The 8,175-nt window shown below is 53.7% G+C and overlaps 1 protein-coding gene across 5 annotated transcripts in view; it reads right to left on the minus strand.

The window, feature by feature from the left end:
• Window positions 1-7,716, minus strand: part of LOC122387653 (catenin delta-2-like) — a 95,826-nt gene extending 88,110 nt beyond the window's left edge. For 3 of the 5 annotated variants that reach the window (XM_043378053.1, XM_043378026.1, XM_043378061.1), the window contains exon 1: window positions 7,481-7,716. The gene's annotated coding sequence lies outside the window, so the exon portion shown is untranslated. Of the gene's footprint in view, window positions 1-155; window positions 581-7,480 lie in introns of those variants that run through there. The other 2 variants (XM_043378044.1, XM_043378035.1) reach the window with 2 other exon arrangements.
• Between the last annotated feature and the right edge of the window lie 459 nt (window positions 7,717-8,175).

Below are 8,175 nucleotides of genomic sequence, written 5' to 3' on the forward strand. Positions count from 1 at the left end.
CACAATCGACACTGTATTTCAATTAGTCAGACATCCCCGCACTAATACTACGGCTTACTACAAACGACCTGTCTGAAAGGCCTCCACACGTGTGGCGTTTCCGGCAACAGTTCGATGACGACTCAACTAGGTGACCGACAGAAGCTAGTGCTCACCTATGCTCCATGAGAGGATAACTCTGTCCCAGCTGCACCATGGATCAGTGGTGTGCGGAGACCGCACCGGGGTCACCATTCCGCCGTCGCACCGATGGTGATCGACAGTGTGAGGTCACCAGACCGTCACTGAGGTCACTGGACCGCCGCCGAAAGGTCACTTTGACCACACATTCTGACACTGCACTGCAAACCGCTGCGCTCGCCGGCCACCAACTATACACTATCACCGCACGAAGGTAAGCTCGATCAAAACACCACCGTGATCACAGTGCCTCACAACAGAGACGCTGCACGGATCACAGCCGCAGCCGCACTCTCTGTGGCCACAGCCGACGCCCGGCTGCCGTCGGCACCGACGCGCCCCCGTCGCCGGACCGCCGGTCACGGGCCGGCGCCGGCAGGAGCGGCACGGCGCGCCTCTGCACCGGCTGCCGGCCGGGCTGTGAGCAGTCGCCTCCTCAGCACACCCCGACACGGCCGGATTCAGCCAACTGCGCCGCCGCCGCGCGTCTCGCCGCAGCTCGCCGTGGCTGGCTCAGCAGCCGGCAATCAGCGGCGGAACACACGCAGTCCCCCTCGCACCGGGCAGGGCGCGCACATGGAATCGCCAACCAGCACCGGCAGCGATTGTAATCTCGGGGAAAAAATCACTGCACGGAAGGCTCCTCGGGAGAGCAATCCAACCAATGGAAAACCCAGCGCTTCATTACGGTGGTGAAACAGTTCATCCTTCTGGAGTATCTCAGTGTGACGCAGAGTCAGAGGCCATCCGGCGCCCAGTCGAGGATGGGCTGCTCTCCACAGTGGCCCGGGGTAGCCGCGCGGCCGGTACCCGCGCGCTCCGCGCCGCCGCACCTGTCGGGCCGCGCAGCCAGGTGCGCTACTTGGCTGAATCCCGGCCGGCGGCACTGTTCAGTGGACAGCTCTGGCCGGCAGAGAGGCGGGCACCTTCTCAGACGGCCCACAGCCGGCCCCGCCCGCTCCGATCCAGGGCGGCGGTGACGCCCCCGCCCCCGGCGCCGTGCAGGTCACCCGTACCTGGCCGACCCGTGAGTCACCGCCGGCCGCCGCGGTTTAAAGGTGACGGCGCGCCGGTGTCCGGCGGCATTCCAGCCGACTGCGACCGGAAGTGGCTGCTTCCTGGCGCCGGGAGGGGAGGCGGCCGGCCCGGGGACAGCGGGCCACGCGACTGTCGCCGCCCCGTCACGTCCCTGTCACCGAGACACATGGGCGTGGCACGCTCGGCCGACCGGCACCGGCTGGTGAGGCTCCGTGACGCCTGTCCCGCCACCGGGACAGGTCAGGGTACGTCTGTCCCACCAGCGGGACTGAGCAGGGCACACCTGTCCCACCAGCGGGACAGAGCAGGGCACACCTGTCCAACCACCGGGACAGGTCAGGGTAAGCCTGTCCCACCAGCGGGACTGTCCCACCAGCGGGACAGAGCAGGGCACACCTGTCCCACCACCGGGACTGTCCCACCACCGGGACAGAGCATGGTACAGACACAGAGCACGCCGTCCTATGGTGGCCGGCTGGCTGGCAGACTGATCCATTAGGGGGGGGGGATGCTGGGCGGTCGACGGCACTGGTCACCGGACCACCAAATGGACCACCGGACCGCCGGATGGACCAACGGACCACCGGATGGACCAACGGACCACGATGCACCCCTCGAGTGGAGACTCCCAATAACCGTTAGCTGTCGCATATCTGGATTTCAGGGTGAGCTGACATCGTCCACATTTACACAGCCATATTTAGACAGTCCTGGATCCACGGGCTAAAGTAAGACCACCGCATTACACCAGCTACAAAGTGTGCAACTGAGCCGAGCTGGTTAATGGAACATGACAAGGGGTCATAGTATACCAGCCCGCGATGAACGGAGATGAAATATGAATAAACTTTGAATACAAGCAATCGTCAAAATACGCAGCCTGAAGAACTGCGTACACCTCCTCTCATGATCCCAAGAGTCAGCAGGGGCAGGCAGCGCATTATCGAGCCTTTGTATCAACTGGTTGCCATGATATCCCCTGCCGCTGCCATCACTGGCAGGTCGGCCGCCTCACACCCCCCACCAATTGCGACAGCAGACACAGGCGTAAAACCATTTCCGACCGCACGCGAGCGCACCTCCGCGTGCAGTAGCGCCTCAGTTGGAAGGCGAACACGGCACGCGAGCGCGTTCCACTGCGACGATAGTGTCTGCCCGGTCTGAACTCGGGCCGTCGTCCCGCCGCGCTGGTGGGCCACAGACAGCGCTGCACCACTGCACCGGTGCCATAGCGTCCACAGCCGCGTCCCGACACCGGCCGCGCGGCCAACGGCACGGCCACGACACGAGAGACGGCCAACGGCACGGCCACGACACGAGACGCGGGACTGGTCCGGACTAGTGGTGTCAATTTCAGAAAACGTATGTCCAAAGTCCGTCCAATGTCCAATGCTTGATGAAACATAGCTTGATGGTGCGTATGCATAAACCATCCATGCCACAGGCCGAAGTGTTACGCATTCCGACAATCGTTCGTCTGAGTGTGTCGTAATCGATGGTACCAACAGTAAAACCGCACGAGCCAACACGCGGGACACGGCATATATCGTCTGCGGAGGTCACACCCGACTCGGCAAGCTCCCTAGCAACGTTAGGCCCGACGCCGACAAAATACTCGTTTAACGCATCAGCGCTGGCTGTCGGCGTAGCACGCACGCCCTTGCTATTGCCGATGACTTGCCTAATATTTCGGTACACAGAAGTCGGGCCCTGTTCCACTATGCGCTGCCCTAAGTTTTCTCGCACATCCCGGCGTATGGCGGATTTCACGGCGCGGTTCAGCGATCGGTACTCAGCCGCGCTGCCGCTGTCACCGCCCCGCCGGGCCTCACGGGCCGCGCGCCGCCGACACATCAACTCACGCGTGGCCTCTGTCACATGTGGGGCGTCTGGGTTTCGAATGGTAACTCTCTTCATCGGTGCAAAACGGTCGAGAATAGGTAAGAAAATGTCCAAGAAGCGCTGCCACTGGTCGGAACAGCGGCCTTCGCGGTAAACGGCCTGCCAGTCTGCCCGATGTAGGCTGGCATGCAGCTCCGTTACGTTCACCCGGTTTAGCGGCCGGCAGTTCACAACCGCGGGCTTCGCACGAGGGCGAGGGATGGTAAGCGCCGCGACGACGCGATTGGAGTGCCGTTGCTGAACATCGTGAATACCTGTCTGTCAAACTGTGCTTTCCCAGAGGCGTGGAAACACTCCATAATCCATCCTATTCACAAATCCGGTCCTTGTTCCAACCCAGCCAACTTCAGACCTATTTCCTTAGTCCCCGTCATGTCCAAAATCGTCGAGAAGGTCGTTCAGCGTCAACTCTATGCTTATTTGTCATCCAATCATCTCTTAGCTTCAGCTCAACACGGTTTTAGGCCACGACACTCAACAGAAACTGCATTGCTCAGCGTATCCGACCATATTTTATCTGCGACAGACAGAGGTGATCTTACTCTACTCTGTCTGATAGATTTAAGCAAATGTTTTGACGTTATCGACCATTCCAAACTATTGACCAAACTAGAGCAGCATGGAGTTGACGCTGAATGGTTCCGCTCTTACCTATCAAACCACACACAGAGTGTTTCCATCACTGACCCTGTTTCTGGTCGAAGGTGCCTCTCGCGACCGCTGCGAAACAGTGTGGGGGTGTACCAGGGGTCTGCCCTCGGGCCATTGTTGTACACAGTGTTCGCCAATGACCTGAGCCTCTGCGCGCCTGATGCCCATGTCGTCCAATACGCCGATGACACGCAAGTGCTTGTGTCCGGCGGTAAGGATGACATTGCGGCTCTGGTAGGGCGCATGGAGAGCTCCCTCACGTCTTTGGACGTGTGGTTCAGGGCTAATGCCCTGAAGGTGAATGCCTCGAAAACCCAACTAATGGTATTTGGCAGCAGGCCGAACCTCCGCAGTGTCCCCACGATCGAGGTGCGTTTCCGTGGCGAGACTCTACGCCCGGAACGGAGTGTGAGAAACCTCGGCGTGATATTCGACCCTACTCTGTCATGGGACGAACACGTGGCACATGTCGTGCGTAAGTGCTTCGGAATGTTGATTGCCCTCAGCCATATCCGGCATTACCTCCCTCAGAGGGTGATACCAACAGTTGTGCACGGTCTAGTACTTTCTCACGTTAGGTACTGTATAACTGTGTTCGGTAATTGTACTGGCAAAAATCATAGGCAACTCCAAAAGATTATTCACTTTTGCGCGAGAGTGGTTGCTGGGAGACGCAAATTTGACCATATTTCGGATATTTGGAAAGGTCCTGACTGGTTTACATCTACACAGCTGTCGGATTACCACACACTTTCTCTAGTCCACCGAACACTCCGGTGGGGAGAACCGGCTCCACTTGCCTCACTTTTTATCAAAAGCTCGAATTTACGTATACGACAAACGCGACAGGACAACAGTTTTTACCTACCTCGCATCCGATCGGAGGCAGGTAGACGCCAGTTTGCGTACCGGGCACCGCAGCTTTACAACGGTGTGCCGGTGGAGCTGACTGCCCTCAAGCATGATGCCTTCAAAAAGAACTTGCGTCTTTACCTCAAGAGAGAGTACGAGTAGGTGCTGTTCCGGTATAGTTACCTATCGTCTGTGAGGCTTATTTACCGCTTGTGAAACTTGTAACTTGCGCTGTGATGTTTCTCTTTTTCTTTTATTATGCGTTTTATGTGTGTATGTGAATGCATGTACCTTTTTACCCACTTTTACTACTGTTCAGCGATTGTGACACTGGACTGAGAATAGCCACGGCTCCTGTGGATGGTCCAAAGACGTTCAATAAATAAATAAATAAATAAATGCTTACGTCGATTGTCCGTCCAAAAATGTCCAAGCCAGCCATTTGTCCAAAGGTGTCCGACACCTACGCAATAGTTTACACTCAACACTGTTATTTATATTGCTTTTCATGTACCGTTACAAGCTCAAAAGTGTTAATCATATCGAAAGCTGAGGTTTCTAATAGCCAATCAATGTTAAACACGACTACTTTTAAAAATGTTGAGGTGTAGCAAACGATCGTCCAAAGTTGTCCAAAGCCTGCTGCCATTGTCCAACCGAATTCCGATTTGGACATTGGACAAAATCGGAATTCCGAAGATTCAAGTTCCGATTGACACCACTAGTCCGGACACCGCGGCGGACCACGCACGCACCGACCCGGCCTCTGTGATATCTGGGCGAGCAGGCAGTTCGCCCACCCGGACCGCGTCGGCACCCGACGGTGGCAGCACACGTGTGTACGAACGGCTAGAACGCCTGCACGCGAGGCGGCGGCGCGCCGAGATACCCATCTACATGTACAGCGTGCAGTAGACGGGATTGGACTACTGTGCTAGCCAGCTTCCATTGCGCTACTGCCGTGACCGGAGCACCGTCCTCGCAGCCATGCTAGGCCTTCCTTCAGCTCACCGGAGCATTCGTTCTAACATCTGCATCTGGCACGAGGGGCAGTGTTCGCGACTCTCGTGTCCCGATCATGTGGTCGCATGATATTTCTGTTGGGGCTGGGGGGACCAACTCAAACTGGAGCAAGACCGCTTGTCAACTTCATCATCATTTGGGTGCCAATTCGGGGGAGGTGGCCTGAGGGCCATACTGCAAAGCATGGCTTGTAGGTCGACGAGGCGCACTGGCCCAAGTTCAAAATCCACACCAACCCTTTAGAAAGAGCCGGAAAATCCGCACCAAAGCCGAATGAGAGTACAAAAAAAAAACACACCGAACAAAAAAAAATAACCAGTTTACATCCACACTGACCTCAATTAGATAAATGAGCCGCAAACCTGCTCTCTCAGTAGTATGGAAACGAAACGAGAAATACGCACCACACAACTCAAACAAAAAGCATGTCACCCCAATACAAGAGCTATATCCAGTACGTGCTCTTGTAGGTATACCCTGGCGATTCTTCCAGGGTCAGGGTGATAAATGATTATTGTTCGATGTTCTATGGTTGCCCCAATGGTGTCGACACCGCCATTTAGCTAAACGGCTTGGCAACACATACCCAGTTATACAAATAAAGATGACTATGAACAACTAAATGTGGAATCATCCCATGCTTGCATTTTCGGCGTCTTTCGTTGGGTCAACAGCTGTATCGTAGTTCGTACAGTCTGTCTTAAAAGTACCGCACAAAGTGACGGTGGATCCATCAAGCCTGACCGAGGAAGGGCCTACTATAGTTTGAAAGTCACCGAACCAATTGACCTGGGGAATGGGCGAGGATGCCAAATGCTTCAGTGACCCAAATTTAGCAGGCCCTTCCTCGGTCAGGCTTGAGGGATCCATCGTCACTTACGTTTAAGACAGACTGTACAACAAATCAAATCTGATCGGCCAGTCATTCACAGCAGATTTGACTATTTGGCCGCGGCAAAGTAGTCCCCTAGGCCTGCCATTAGCTATGTGATGTGCATCTCATTTACGAATGCTGCAGAATGCAACAACCTCATATTCTTTTGATGAACTGATTACCTGTGTCCAACATACACAACAAATCATTCGCAATTGACTACTTGAAGCGATGATCTAGCTTAGCCACCGGCCGTGCATATCTTGAATCCCTCTCAATGACCGTGCTCATCTCTCTCACTCTACCGCCTCGCAAAGCTGAGTGATGGGTTTTGTGTTGTAACAGTGCAAACTTGGGGGCGTGATTATGAGACTACCGGCACTAGAATAGTCCATTCTGACCACCGCACACTCAATTAAAGGCAAGGGCACACTGGTCCAAGCTCCAAAAATGTTTTCTTTGATTTACCTCATCTATATCGTGTCGTCTGGTCTGTCATATCCATTGCTAAGCCAATTCCGCACTGCACTACACATCCCTACCGCACCAAGCCAAAATCCGCACTGCACCAAATCTGAACCAGCCAAACAAGCCAGCACAGATGAGATCTCGTTGAAATTGCCATACTTTGCAGACTGGCCTGAGGAGGGCACTTATTAGATCACAACACAAATTGTCACACTTCTTAATTGTAATATTTCTAATTGTTGTAGCTTGAAAATTAGATGACAATGTAGGCTATTATTTAACTTTTTCAGTAATTCAGTGACGCTCATTGCTGCGAGCCCTGAGGGCACCTACCTCGAACAGCAACCATGAATTGCAGTCTAGTATACCCCTGGCCCTACCATCACAATAAGACATCAAAGTTTGAAAGTTAATAAAATGACAATTCACAATTCTATGTCTCTCGAGTGAGCCATCGACCCTCAAACTGAAATGCAGCGATTATGTACTTACCTACCAGCAATCATCCCAGGAGTGCCGCATTGAAACGCCTCAATCTGTATCGACCCCTGTCACTGCAGCAATTCGTTCGCAAACATCGACGGTTATCACTGAATTTCGCAATATACACAAATCCGATTCACCGTTGTTCTCTTTAGCCTTGATCCTAATACAATTTTAAATAACTGTCAAAGAAACAACAACACAGCACCAATTCCCGCAACGCCTGAAGGTCATGGAAAACTGTCATCAACTGGAACGAAAATGAGGCAAATGCAGCGCACTGCAATCATGGCCGCCACATAGGATTTGTGTGAAGGGAAATTTTGTTGGATTATGATTTCGTCGGATAAATCTGCCATACCTCTTCAAAAATTATGAATAATTTATTTTTTTATCTTTGAAGAGTAATACTCCTCGATTTCTTTCAAAGAATGCAACGGGATAACCCACCAAATAAGTACTAATGCTTCAAACTATGAACACCAGGCTGCAGCACCATACGGAGGCCCACCGGGCGCACCGGGCACAACCGGGCAAAAGGGGTTCATTTGAGCTCATCGGATCTATGATCGGAATGCAGTTTATTTTGCACCACCCAGACTATCAGCATTGTTTGGAGCGTCCGTCCACAATCCACATGCTATATCGCGGATTTTTATGGGATAGGTACAGTTAGTGAGTAGTGACGTGTTTGGCTAGAACGC

The sequence above is a fragment of the Amphibalanus amphitrite genome, unplaced genomic scaffold, assembly GCF_019059575.1.
Source record: "Amphibalanus amphitrite isolate SeventyFive unplaced genomic scaffold, NRLGWU_Aamphi_draft 000017F_arrow, whole genome shotgun sequence".
Lineage (NCBI taxonomy): Eukaryota > Metazoa > Arthropoda > Thecostraca > Balanomorpha > Balanidae > Amphibalanus > Amphibalanus amphitrite.